Genomic DNA, 14,906 nt, shown 5'->3' with positions numbered 1-14,906 from the left:
TGGATAGATGGTTGCAGCTTGTTGATTTTTAGAGTATTTTAATGATTTTTAAATGAAATTTTATTTTGACTTTTATTTATTTGTTCTCTGTCTTCGGGTCCCAGGACAAATGGCGATATACAAATACAATAAAATAACAACTGGAAAAAGGTGTTCACAGGACTTGCAATAATAACTGCAGGAATTGCAGTAATTAAAAAAGGAGTTGCAATAATAACTGCAAACGGAGGTACAAAAATATTTTGTCCTGTGTTCTACTGTAGGTCAAGAAGCATCAGGGTAGAATTTGGAATACCATGTATTCTATGGATACAAACAAAAGTCAAAAGCTATAAAGAAATCTATATGTATACTAGTACAGGGGTTCATAACCTAAATGTTGCTGGACTACAACTCCTATCATCCTATTCTAGTGGGACATACAGAAATCACTTGTAAGACTAAATACTGGCTATATCATCTTTCGATCTCAAAATGCTTAGCCAGTTGGAACCAAACCAGTGAGTCTGCATGTGGCCTTTGAGACGGGAGCGAGTCTTTTGAACTACTAGAAGAGAGTGCCAGATTCTGTCCTCTTCTGGTGAAATCAGCTAGGGGTGTTTACTGGTGAGAGATTGCAAAAATGTTAAAGGTTCACAGCTTTTTGCCATTCCGCTTATTTTGTTGTTCATCCTGTCATACACATACAAGCAAAGGTGCTTTCTACTGAAGCTTGTTGGTTAGTTATTAGATTTCTATACTGCCCTTCCAAAAATGGCTCAGGGCGGTTTACACAGAGAAATAATAAATAAAAATAAGATGGAACCCTGTCCCCAAAGGGCTCACAATCTAAAAGAAACATAAGACACACACCAGCAACAGTCACTGGAAGTACTATGCTGGGGGTGGATGGGGCCAGTTACTCTCCCCCTGCTAAATAACAAGAATCACCACGTTAAAAGGTGCCTCTTTGCCAAGTTAGCAGGGCTTGTAGCAGAGCTCACCTGCTTGGGCAGTATTTTGTACCACAGGTAGATCTTCCCAACGTGTTTCACTGTCCAGCCCTCTCATGAAAGGTTCTCAGTGGTGGCTTTTGCTTTCTACAAGTGGTGCATGATATTCTGATGACATATCAAATCCATTATGGGAAAGTGTCATGTATGAAGAATCCTGTGCCAGTACAAGAACTGGGACCAAATAGCCGTCCCATCCCTTCCCATCCTTCAAATCTGAGGATTCAGGACATTTAATTAACCGTAGTGGCCTCTTTGCATATTTATTCCTTTCCAAAGTTCCAGAGGGAGGCTAAGAAATGTTTCCTGTTTTTCTGGGTGAATGAAAAATTATTTTCCAGGCCAATTTACCACAGCAAAAGCATACTATCATGCTACTGCAGTACTTGTTTATCCTTTTACCTTCATCGTATTCACTGATACTGTCTACGTCTCAATAACACTAATGGCTTTTTGTTAGTCACAATAAAGTTGATTCATGTCCTGGGAAGAATTCAGCCAAGCCTAGCCGATCAGTAATATTTTAAAACCTCATGGGATTTTCACTCCCACATGTGGTAGTCAAAGTGAAAGGGAACAATAAAGTCTTGCTTTAGGTTTAATTCCAGGGGAGGCCATGGATACAGTTCAAACTCTAGGAGGCTTTCTGGGGAGAAAGCCACACAAAAGGCACTTTGTTCCCTTTTGGGACTGATGCCACCAAATAGTAGAGTTCATTTCTTAATTATTTTTTCAGGATAGTGTTGTTTCCAGCTTGCTCACAAACACTTTCACATAGATATGCGTGGAATGGCACAACGGGTGGAGACCTGTTCCTAGGATTTGTGTTTTTATGCATGGCATAGCTTGCTTCATCGCATCTCTGTGAGCTATGTCTTGTTTCTAGGATACCCTTGCTTGCACTTAATTTATGGGTCCTGCTTTATTAACTTTTTCCCCCCGTTGCCTCCCATCCATGATCTGCTTAGATGTTATTTATTTATTCGATTTTGATTTCCTGTTCCTGTTAAACTTTCTCCTTTGGTCCAAGACCAACAGTTAGTTAGTTAGTTAGTAACATATTTGTATACTGCCCAAAACACAAGTCTCTGGGTGATTTACAAGTCTAGGGTGGAAGGTGTTCTAGAATGCTGAGCTTCCACATTGCAAATAACTCTCTGAAGCATTCAGTGAAGGACCTTCAGATATCAGGGTAAGATACCTTGGAACTAAATGGACTTTACAGCTGGGCTTATCACCAAAAGGGGAAGGGAGGAGGTAGTAAAAATGGGAATGTGCATTGTAAGGACGTTCCATTAAAGTGTATTAACTTTAACCCAATTGGTGTAACTTCTCCACTTCCATCTTAAAATTAGCTATTAAATCTTTATAAAGCAAAGCTAGTAGTAAATCCCAACCACTGTTAAAATGAAAACTGCCTCTTTTCTGCAAAAGCGTTTCAAGGGGAATATTATTTTCCCAACTCCAACAGGCAATCAGAATAAAGAACCTTTTAACTTTCATCTTAGATTGAGTCATATTCTCTTGATTCTCACTGAGCTATTGCAGACAAACAAATACAAAGTAGTAACAGGAATGAACCTGATAAGTGGCAGTCAGATGAAAGATCAAGACTTTTGCATCCATCATGAGAAGAGATTTCCTTTAAAGATAGTGGCTGATATCCAGACTAATAAAACACCGATGCTATGGGAGAAACACTGATGGAGCACCAGTGCTTCTGAAGAGTTTTAGACACGCGTTGCAGGAGTACTTGTGGGGGAAGTGCAAATTTAGACGACCTCCCCAGGAAGCATGTTTTTGCTACCCAAAAATATGTCCCTGAGGACTGTGCAACCCTGGGTCACCCTCAGCACTTCAAGAGGAAGAGGAAGTTGTTGAAATCACACACACACACACACACACACACACACACACACACACACTGGAGCTGAGTTAGTTGCATTTTTCAGAAGAACCCTAGCACCAGTACTCTGTTAGTCTGGATGTCAGCCACTATGTTGGGAGTTAAAAATGATGTCCAGCATACACATATTCACTGTCCTTTGTGGTATTACCAAAGGCCATTTCATGCTAGCCTTTAAAAACTGAGGTAACTTTAAGTTGAGTTAAAGTGAGGTTTTTGTCATGATGAACCAGTCTTGTTGAATATTTTGACATGTACAGAATGCTGTTTACCGTGTCCTGGTAAATCTTTAATCAGTGGGTTGAATCAGGACAGAGCAGGTCACAATCATGTGTGGACAGTGCCACAAATCTCTTTGTAAAAGGTTAATAAGTGGTTTTTGCCAAATGATAAATAATTATGTATTATTTGAATGAGTCAGGTTACTCTATTCTGTAAATTATACTGACCTCTCTAGAAGAGCAGAAGAGCATCAACTCCAAGTCCTAAAGATATCCAGTATTTTTTGGAACCAGCTAATGACACTGTGAAAGCTAGATGGAGGGCAAGATGAGAAGATTTATGAAAGCATCTATCTATCTATCTAGCTATCTATCTATCATATTTCTGTACCACCCAAAACTTGCGTTTCTGGGTGGTTTACAATTAAAATTATTTAAAAATTATTTAAAATCATTTAAACAGTTACCCCTGCTAACTGAGTAAAGAGTGATTTTTTCCAGTGGTGATTCTCTTATACTTAGCAGGAGGAGAGCAACTGGTCCTATCCGTCTCCAGCACAGCATTCTCCTGTGGCTGTTGCTGGTAACTGCCTTATGTTTCTTTTTAGATTGTGAGCCCTTTGGGGACAGGGGACCATCTTATTTATGTCTTATTTTTTATGTAAACCACTTTAGGAACTTTGATTGAAGAGCGGCATATAAATATTTGTTAATAATAATAACATTAAAATCCTTAACATTGAAATCAGTTAAAACCCAACATTAAAAGTATTTAAACTATAAATCCAATTAAAAGCCTGGGTGAATAAATATGTCTTCAATGCCTTTTTAAAGGTTGCCAGATATGGGGAGGCTCTTATTTCAAAAGAGAGCACATTCCAAAGCCCAGGGGCAGCAACAGAGAAGGCACATCCCCATGTAGCTGCCGGACAAGCTGGTGGCAACTGCAATGGGCGATGGGGCTCATGGTGAAGAAGACGTTCTCTTAAATACCCAGGGTCTAAGCTGTTTAGAGCTTTATAGGCAATAACCAGCACCGTGTATTTTGCCCGGAAACGTATCAACAGCCAGTGTAGTTCTTTCAATACAGGAGTAATATGATCTCTTCTAGATGACCCAGAGACCAACCTGACTGCCGTATTCTGTACCAACTGCAGTTTCCAAACTACGTACAAAGGCAGCCCCACATAGAGCGCATTGCAGTAGTCCAACATAGAGGTTACCAGCAGATATACCACCATTCTGAGGTCATTCATTTCAAGAAAGGGACACAGCTGGCATATCAGCCGAAGCTGATAGAAAGCACCTCTGGCCACCACCTCAACCTGGCACACCAGGGAGAGGTTCAGATCCAGAAGCACCCCCAGATTGTGTACCGGTTCCTTCTGGGGGAGCATAAACCCATCCAGAACCAGCAGATCAAAATCATCTCCCAAGTTCCAACCCCACTCAATAAGTACCTCCATCTTATCTGGATTCAGCCTCAGTTTGCTATTCCTCATCCAGCCCATCACTGCCTCCAGGCAGGCATTTAGGGAGTTTATGCCTTATTCCAATGACGTTGACATGGAGAAATAGATTTGGGTGTCATCAGCACATTGATAACACCCTGCACCAAATCTCCTGATGATCTCTCCCAGCGCTTTCATGTAGATGTTAAACAACACAGGAGACAATATGGACCCCTGAGGGATTTGTTTATTTGCTATATTTATATCCCACTCTTCCTCCAAGAAGCCCAGAGCACCGTACATCCAAAGAGCCCAGAGCACTGGATCTGAACCTCTCCCTGGATCTGAACCGCTCCCTGGTTATGTTGATCCTCACAATAACCCTGTGAGGTGATTTAAGCTGAGAGCTAAGTAACTGGCCCACAATCACCCAGTAAGTTTTATGAAAGAATGAGGATTTGAACTCGGGTCTCCCCAGTCCTAGTCCAACACTAACCATAAAGACATCCAAAATGTCATTCAAATAACATCCAAAATGTTTGACTAATCAAGTGTTAGTCTATGTAGACTAACTATGTAGAAAGCAATTTGTCAATGTACTCAGAAATTTGGGTCCAAAATAGATTTATTAAAAATATGATTAAAATATCCTTCAAAAGCTAAATTTGTTGGGTGTGTTCAGTTTGCTAGTAAAGTCGTGCCGTCGAGTCGGTGTTGACTCTGGTGACCACAGAACCATATGGTTTTCTTTGGTAGAATACAGGAGGGGTTTACCATTGCCATCTCCCATGCAGTATGAGATGATGCCTTTCAGCATCTTCCTATGTCTCTGTTGCCCGATATAGGTGCCTCCCATAGTCTGGGAAACACAGCAGCAGTGATTAGAACCAGCAGCCTCTTGCTCCCTAGGCCAATTACTTCCCTGCTGCACCATTAGGTGGCTAGTAGACTTCTAATTTTATGCAGCTGAGAAGTAGCCAGTTGGAAAAGCATATGGCAATTAAGGCTCTTGTTTGTAGAAATATATTGGTGATGAAAGTTCTACATTGACAACTTTACCTATATCTTTTTATAAAATGATAAATGTCTACTTTTTTAATTTCTGCCTCAGCAGAGCTCTGTTGATACTAAACCCTTTTAGTCTTAATCACATGCAACCATCTGCAGACACTGAATAGATGTTTTACATGTTCAATGATATTTTAATAGTTTGTTGTGACTTTTAATGGACCTATTCTGTACCTGAACAAAATTAGAATTTTAATTAAGGCTTATTTCCCTATGTATTTTTACATAGTAGCTTTTTATATGGAATTATGCTGAAACTTTGTTTGAGACATGAAGCAAATTCAAAGGTAAAGGCAAAGTGTGCCGTCAAGTCGATTTCTACTCCTGGTGCCTGCAGAGCCCTGTGGTTGTCTTTGGTGGGATACAGGAGGGGTTTACCATCGCCTCCTCCCACACAGTATGAGAGATGCCTTTCAGCATCTTCCTATATCGCTGCTGCCTGATATAGTACCAGTGGGGATTCGAACAGACAACCTTCTGCTTGTTAGTCAAGCATTTCCCCGCTGCACCACTTAAGGTGGCTGAAGCAAATTTAGGTGATCAGAATTCTGGATAATTGAGATCTTCTGTTATAAGAGTCCGCTAGGCATCCCTTATAGATCCTTATAATGAACTTAAATGAAAATCCAAAATTATTAATCAAGTAATTGAATTACTCCCCAAATGTTAATGCTGTGCCTTAATGCTTAGAGTCATGGTAAAAAGTAAAAACCCATTTCACCTCAGATGATGGTAAAGAAGAGAAGCTGGTAGTGACATAATTGAGTCTAAATGATATTCATGGGATGAAGGAAAAGACTTGGTAAAATCATTATCCCTTAGGAAATGTGTGCATAGTCCCAGAAGGGAAAGCTCCTGAAGCCCCTTTGAGCCATAGGGAGGAAACACTAATGGAGGGAATTGTTGCAGAAACCTTACATGGTTGTTACGTGTGCTTTACCTGCTCTATGACTAGGCAGAGCAACTCTGTATCTAAAGCTGTCAGTCCTGCCCTTGCAGCCTGTACTGGGCTAAAAATTTAACAAGCTCTTTGTGTCAATCATCTCCAGAGCATCCTTCAGAACACAGAGGTCTTGGAAATCTATTTTTCACGGAGCCATCTACAGGTTAAAGTTTTCATCACTGTCAAAGAAATCTGCTGGGCTGAAATTTCTTTCTCCTCTCATTAAAAGGGTTAGGGGGGAGAGAAGAACCATAATGTAATACATTATTTAGCATAAAGGGGGGGGATTATATCACGCTGGTCCCTAATGTCTTCCAATTGCATTTTCAACTTATTTCTGTTTGCCTTAAGTCGTTCTTGGTCCCAGGGTTTCAGCTAGTAATCAGATTGGGGAAGTATGAGCAGGATAAGAAGATGTGCAGAGAAAGATGTGTGTGTTGCGTGTAAATCTCAGGGGACAGAGGAACTGAATAGTTGATTATTGTAAAAACTGGCACAATGTCAGTGAAGGTAGTATGCTGGGTCTAAGTATAGCTTTGAATAGAACCTCAGAAGTTAAAATCTGTGTCTCAACATGTTTTCTTCTCCAAGTCCTAAGCAGAATGCACTTAACTCCAACTATCAACTCTTCACATACAAACTACCCCTAGACTTGTATTATCCTTAGTGGGGTAAAAGACATGGTCTCTGATACATATATTGGCTAGTTGGTATTATACTCTCCATGTAGAAAGCAAACTGGAATATGCAAGCTAGCTATGCCATCCACACTGATGTGCTTCTTGGTCACGGCCCCCCAAATGTTATCCACTCTTGCCTTTAGAGGGGAGGTGCTTGAATCTGGGAAGCATTATTCCTATGATTAAGAGTCCTGGAGATTCTTTGTCATGGGGAGAATTTTAGATTGTGAGCCCATGGGGGACAGGGAACCATCTTATTTATTTATTTACTTAATTTATTTTTCTTTGTAAACGGCTTTGAGAACTTCTGTTGAAAAGCAGTGTGTAAATAGTAGTAGTAGTAGTAGTAGTAATAGTAATAGTGACTCTCTCTGCATTCAGCACCTGCCCTCTGCAGAAGCCAGGGAACACATCAGCACAGGCTGTGTGGATAGCCGGTCCTGCCTGGTTCCATGGAGAACGAATGCCTGAATAGGCCTGTCATGCTGTTTCTGTCCTTCCGAATAAACCCCACAAAACCAAGCTCCACAGTTGCTATTATTGGCAGTCATAAGTAGGCCTGATTTGAGTAACTAAATCAGTCAATTAATTATATGATTTTTAGTTTATTAATTGCTCAGGGAAATTTGCATACAGCTAAGAACTTTAGTTCTGAAGCAAGAAGCAGACTTATACACAGGCTCTTAGTTTATGCACATGTGTGTCATTCTCCTGCATGGGAGAGAGAAAGAAGAGTGTCTCTTAAAATGGTAGGTGTCACCTGCAGTTTTGAAAGTATGTGGATTCGATATAGAGAGAGGTGGGTCTCACAATCATCGAGCCCCACCTGGGGAGGGTGAGCGGGGAGAGCAGGCTTAGCCCGCTCTCCCCATACATGAGCAGGTTTGCGGAGCGCTCACTCCGCAAACCTGGTTTAAGGGGAGGGTTGCTTTGGTGGGTTAACCACCTGGAGGCCACGGGGCTCGCCTGCAAGCCCAGTGGTTCCCATCGTCAGGAGAAATTGGGCTAGGCTCCCCTAGCCCGAGTTCTCCTGATTGTGGGAATAGCCTCATAATGTTTCAAAAAGATGCTGCCTAACTAAGTACACTTTAAGCACATTAAAAGGGGCGGGTGGGTGGGTGCCGAATAATATAACCAACCATTTAGTTCAGTGTTGCAGCCCTAGTTATAACTTATAGTTACTGTGGTACACAGCAGACCACTTCCTTGAAAAATTGTACTCGCATATCGTAGATAGGAAATTGCCTTGTATGCAACCAACAAAGCTTAAATTAGTAATGTTGTATTGGTATATGAACTGCTGATTATTGCTGCCAGTGAAAGCAATGAACAACTACTCTGCAAGTGGTTTCAGCCCAGCAAAAGTATGGCAGCAACGAAACATCACTAGCAATATTTGATCATGTATATTAGAAGACTCCTTTCCTGCAGTCCAGCCAGCACTGTGTTATGAAATGATAGTTTCTCTCTATGATTTAATTGCATTGGGTCATCAAAAGAGAAAATGTGTTGGTTGGGATTTTGGTTTCTTGCCTGAACCCACAGAGTCTGTTTTGGAGACTATCCCAGAATTCATGCCATGTCCTCCATTTTGCTTTTACTCACAATAATTTTCTTTTATTTTGTAGAAGACTGTCTCTACGTTCAAACTCCATATGGTGAGGATTTCTTCAGACCAAGGAAGAATGACTTAAATCCTAAGTCTGTAGCAGAAGCAGCAGCAAACACCTCTGCCTTTGTAGCACCTTTCTCCTGTCTCTGTCTGTTCCTTCTAGAGTCATCCTTTGTGAAAACACTGCTGTCATGCCTAATGACTTATCTGCTGATCAGTCACCATATTTCTTAGGGCTGACAAAAATCAGACACTTTCCTTTTGAAAATGTGAAGTTGGTAATTAAAATAAAGAAGGCATCACAACAGAAAACGAGAAATACAACTGTAAAAGCCACAATGGTGTCTTTTTTTTTTTTAAGTGACAAGGTTTCTGAGAGCTTCATTTTAATAATTCAGTGCAGCTAAGATGGGGTGAAAGGAGGCCAAAATTAATCACTCTAGTAATATTTAAGACTAATTTGATTTAGGATTCTGTGAAAGATGCTTCCCGAGTTCCAGTATAGAGAACTCAATGCAATCCTTATGTGTCTCAGTTTGTTGGTTAGTGTTTGTTTGTTTGTTTGTTTGTTTGAGTACGTCATAGGTAAGGCTAATAGTTAACAATCAGAATATACACACAAGCTGCAGACCTTAAAATCCAAATTCTTAGTGTGGGGTCATGTTAAGTTAATGCTTTAAAATTTTAAAAAGTTATAATTTGGAACTGCAAATAAATTGAACTTCCAAATAATTTGTTTTAAATGAAACTTTTCTTTACTTTCTGGTTTCTGACCTTGATATGTTAGCAGCTAATAACCATTTTAGCTTTAAGTGGCCAATTTGAACAAGTGAGATTGTCACCTAGGATGGAACTTGTGCCATGATGCTGCCAGCCTGGAAAAAGTAGAGATCACACCTGTTCCTTGGCAGGAAAGTAAAGGCCATAGGACAAAATGAGAGTCTGAACAGACCAACTCCTAATGCAGTCAGAACAAATCCTTTGCTGCCAATTGAATTGGCACACTCAGCTCCGTCTGCTTTGTGTCTCTACCTGGTAGCACTTATTCACCCATTCAGCCCCCATGACCTTTCACTTAGAATATTAGCATAAATAACCCCCGTATTTTGTCACCCATAAAGCCTGTATTCAGAGCCTCCTCTGGCTTTGTGTCTTTTGTTTCCACTTCTATCATTGACCTGAACCCCCTGAGCTTAGTGTGCTTTCAGAAGCTGGCTTGCTGGTAGACACTCTACCCAAGTCTCCCCTGGAACTCCCAGCTGAGTCCTGACCTTGAACTCTTCACCTGAATGAACACTGTCTAGCTGCACTCCACACCCAGCTTGGGTAAACACTGTGCACAGGCTCCACTTGGAATCCTGGAACTGGGTGCTTGCTCAAACAACCCAGATGCTGCTGGACTCTTGGATTAAGTGCCAGCTGAGCACTTAGGAAGCTTCTCCAGCCCAGTGAAGACCTTGCTGTGGAAGCCAGATCTCCAGCTGGAGAGCCACTTCTCTTCGTTTGAAATGTTTTCTCTCCTCTCAGCAGAACAGGAGAGGTATAAATTGCTCTTTCTCTTCCCCCTCCCTCTTCTCTTTCAAACTCCCCATTTACTTTTCTCCCTGTGACGTGGTTTTGGTAATCCTTGCTCCCACTCCTCTCTCTGAAACAGCCTTCAGATCCATTCTGTTACACCCCACAGAAGTGTTTTGTGTGATATGTTTCTCAGGCTTTTCTGCACAATTAGGAAAACTAGTGGTAGTCTAAAACACGAATAGTAGCCGTGACTGGGCATATATATTCCTCCCTCCTCCAATGAATAGCTCCTCTTTAAGCAAATGGTGCTGTTTGGCTATATATTAGCACTTCTGTGAGTGTTCTTACTGAATTATTACTATCCCTTAATTCTGTAGTAATCAATACAGCTTTGCAAGTAAGTATGCAATGTATCAGCCCAAAAGAATTTTACCTACTGATATGTACCAATGTATAAATAGAGTGACTTGAGCAGTTTTATTTGTTTGTTTGTTTTGGCACCTGGAAGGCGTCGTTATGTGCTCCATGTGAGTTGGCAAGAGGCTATCTGAAAGGAGGGGGAATAACACTATGTTGTAGTACAAGCAATAATAAAACAGCTTGGCTGTGGAAAAAACCATGGACATTCTTAGCACTGGCTCGTGTGGTGTCTTGTTCTCTGTCCTCTTCTCCGTACACACTGTTTCTCCTAGAAGCAGACCTCAGTACCATAAGGAGAGGTAGGCAGTGGAAGCAGGCCACATAGAAGAAGGCCAGCAATTGCGAGAGATGATGAAATGGGAGGAGGGATTATGAAATAGCCCTGGCAGAGAATTAATATTGGAGTGGAGTTAGAGAAGTGCTGAGAGGGTAATAGTCCAGAGACGGTATGCCAAATGTGGAAAAGCTGGGCTAACTGGTTCAGCTCAATATAGAAGAAATGCTTTGGAGACAGGAATATGTTTATAAAACTGTAATACCTAAAAGCAATATTATTTTAAGTATTCAAAAAGAAAAGGGAGGCAAGAGACTTGTTCTCTAGCCACCTGTGACAGTACAAGAACAGTGGATTTAAACAAGAGGAAGGTAGATTCAGGGTAAAGCTTCCTAACTATAAGAGTAGTCCGCAGTCCAGCAAAGGAGGAAAATAACACAAATAAGAGATGGAAATATCTAAATGATAAATGTCCAGTCAAGACGATCCATACAACATGTGTGGAAGGGTAGTGCTCTTCTTGGCTGCGGTCACCAAGTGAGGAGAGGGAGTGGTATGCTTACGAGCAAGTGCCACTATGGGGCAGCAGAGCAAGAGGATGGATGAAGCTAGAGAAGGCGCTTGATGGAGAAGGCTCCCCGTAGTGCCCAGTGTGAACTGCTGACATCACCACGCATTGGTTGCTGCTGGTCACTCTCATGCACTACATGGTGTGCTACCTTCACCATGCAATCTGGATTTCCTCACTTCCTCCACCACCTGCCCATAAGCACTGTGGTGGTCACACCCCTGGGGTGGCGGGTTATGTTTGATACTTTTAGTCCTCTATAGAACCAAACAGCCTCCATAAAGGTGGGCTGACAGAAGCCTGTTGTAAACCCTAGCCAATGTGACTTTCCAAGTAATTCTCAAAATGTCTTTTACCATGGAAATCACTAAGTAAGATGCCAGTAAATTGCCAAATGATTATCCCTTGCCCCAATCTCTCCACTCTTAATAGTGTATCTGTCCTTCTAAGTGATAAACTCTAAACAACAGAGAGTTGTAGCATATGAAGTGAACAAAATCTATTATAAATTTGCCACAAGACTTGCAGCAAAAACAAAAAAGCTAGGGATATGCCAAAACACAATTCAGAAACTGAATCACAGGTTACCTCCCTTTAAAAATGAAGACTTCCCCAGCCTTTTAAAGTGGAGGAGCAGGTCCATAACTGCTCCTCCAATCGCTGTCATCGCCATACTCCCGGCACTCCTCCCAGGATTAACTGCACGCTGGCAGGGTGTCTCCCAGCTGCCCTTGCACCTGACACCAGCACACACGTGGTCTCTGAGCACGCACGCTAGCCATTTGTGTGGTCAGTTTCCAAACTGCATTTCAGTACATCACTTTAAAAAAAAGAAAAAGGCAGCCTCACTGGAAGTGAAACCCGGTTTCAGAGGAAGTACACCATTTCACTGACTATGAGACCATATGGAGGCTATTCTCACGATGGGGGGAAACCAGGCTAAAGGAGCCCAGCTTGCTTATCCCCCATCATGAGAACCACTGGGCTCATGGGCAATCCCAGTGGTTCTCTGGTGGCTAGCCTGCGAAGCCCTTCCCTCCGTGACGGAGTCGTGTGGGCGGCCAATCTGGCTGCCCAGGGCTCAGTGGGTGATTGCCTGCGGGGAGAGCAGGGTAAACCCGATCTCCCCACTGAACCCTCCCAGGCTCTACACACCCGTTGTGTGTAGAGCCTCATTGTCTGGTACTGAAATTAGCACCTTGCAGTGATTTAACCCCTAGATGTTTATTGAGTTAGCATCCCAAATGCTCAACCACCCTCTTCCCTTACTACTAGGATATAGTGATTTTTGCTGATAACGGTTTTCAGAATCCACCCCAAATCCTGTGCAACTTATGTGTATTTCAGTATGATGGTTTAGTAGCTAGTTAAGACTGTAAAGCTGACCTGAATCAAAATCCATATATGCCTGAATACGTTAGATCTTTTAAAAACAAATTCTACAATTGCTTGTTTGTTTTGTTTTGTGTATTTCATATCTCCCTGAATGTTATCAATAAAAATAACTTTTTGAGTTTTAGATGGAGTGTATATGCAATTGTGAAAATGCACACTCAGGCCTAGTTGTTTGGCAACATTACATTGACTAGTGCTAATGATGTGAATTCGGTTCGTCCCTGGGTCCGCCTTTAGCCAATCAAACAGACTCAGTGGAAATCTCTTTTGAGGCTTTATTGCACTGCAGTTGCAAGGTATTCAAAAGCTAATGGTTCCACATTGAATACAAATAGCTTACAGCTTGAGGTGTTTTTTTATACAATCAACAAAATGGATGCTGACACCCTAGACATAGTATATGTGGCAATAAATGGTGGACTAAGTATCTAGTACACATGCGAATGATTCATTGTTCATCTGGTGATTACTTCTTATTTGGTTACATCCTGTTTTCTTCACTGTCAGCAAAGAACAGTGAGAACCAAGTTTCTTAGATACAATTTAGTGGAGAGAGATAACGGCATTGATCATGAGAGGCCGTGATGTCCCTGAGCTGGGCTGGGGTTACTTTGAGTTAGAATGTGGTATTCTGGGCAAACATGGAGTTTATTTGGTTTTCTAAACACATCACTAAGAGCGACTGGTTGGCGAGGGGTGGTGATGGTGGTGGTGAAGAATCCTGGACTAGTCCAATAATCTCTCCTCAAAAAATCTTAAAGGCCACCTTCTTTGGGAACTGGAAAACTTCAATAGAACTTGGAGGAGTATGCACTTGCTTATGGGAAAACCCAAGTGCAGTTCCCCTGGTTCCCATGACAGGCATATCATTTTGAGCACCACTTGATGGCCCGCGCACACACACACACACACACACACACATTGCATCAGTCCATCAGCCATTTGAAGATGAGCCCATAGGATCTTTGGACCTTCTCAAGCAAAGAATACATTCAGTAAAATGAGCAAGACAGAAGTGTAGGATAGAGGGAGTCTAAAGGCTTTGGGAGCCTTTTCAGACAACCTTTTTTGTGCAAAAAATGAAATTTGTGCAAAAAATGAAAGTCGTGTATGGATCCAGAATCCTTTCTCAAGATAGTGCTTCTGCTGCAGTGATATTACATTCTCCCTCCAGTTGTCATAAAGAATATTATGGTGATGATAGTGTTGCAGAGCTGCACACATTTATTGGCAATGTTTCCTGTAACAGGAATTCCTCAGATGTTGACTACAACATGGACAGACACACACACAGAGAATGCTGGGGGATCTCATAAGCCTACTGGAAAATAGACTAAAAAAAGATGTCCAACAGATGCAGTGAATATTTATATACCACTTTTCAACAAAAGTTCCCAAAGCGGTTACATGGATATAAATGAATCAATGAATGAATGAAATGGCTCCCTGTCCCCAAAGGGCTCACAATATAAAAATTACATCCCAATACATTTCAAGCAAATGACTTTTCATCTGTGGACTGTCTTCAAAATGCATTAAAACTGTGGTGAAGAACAATAGACCGCTACACTTGAACAATTTTGCTTCATAAAATGAACAAACAATACTTCATGGCAACAAATGCCAGTGGTTTGGAAAAGAGAATGTTACATATTCAAAACAAAACAAAACTAATCAAATTACACTTCCCAAAAGGAACATCCACTGTGGTAAAGGGGCCCAATGGATCATGTTTCCTATCACCAAATACTATGCACTAGATGTGACAGCTTGAGCAAATTTGGCAAAGCTATTCCCCCAAGTGTCTATAATTAATATTACATTTACAGCCCACTCGTCCCTCAAGGAGATCAGGGTA

General features: G+C 41.4%; 1 protein-coding gene across 2 annotated transcripts in view; it reads left to right on the top strand.

Moving 5' to 3' along the window:
• The window catches only part of TRIM44 (tripartite motif containing 44), a 147,247-nt gene extending 134,075 nt beyond the window's left edge, over window positions 1–13,172 (top strand). For both annotated transcript variants that reach the window (XM_053283128.1, XM_053283129.1), the window contains exon 6: window positions 8,890–13,172. The gene's annotated coding sequence lies outside the window, so the exon portion shown is untranslated. The remainder of the gene's footprint in view (window positions 1–8,889) is intronic.
• Window positions 13,173–14,906: the final 1,734 nt, after the last annotated feature.

This window comes from Hemicordylus capensis, chromosome 1, assembly GCF_027244095.1.
Source record: "Hemicordylus capensis ecotype Gifberg chromosome 1, rHemCap1.1.pri, whole genome shotgun sequence".
NCBI classification, from domain to species: Eukaryota; Metazoa; Chordata; class Lepidosauria; order Squamata; family Cordylidae; genus Hemicordylus; species Hemicordylus capensis.
The sequence above is the reverse complement of the archived record's forward strand: the minus strand, read 5'-3'. Positions and strand labels throughout refer to the sequence as shown.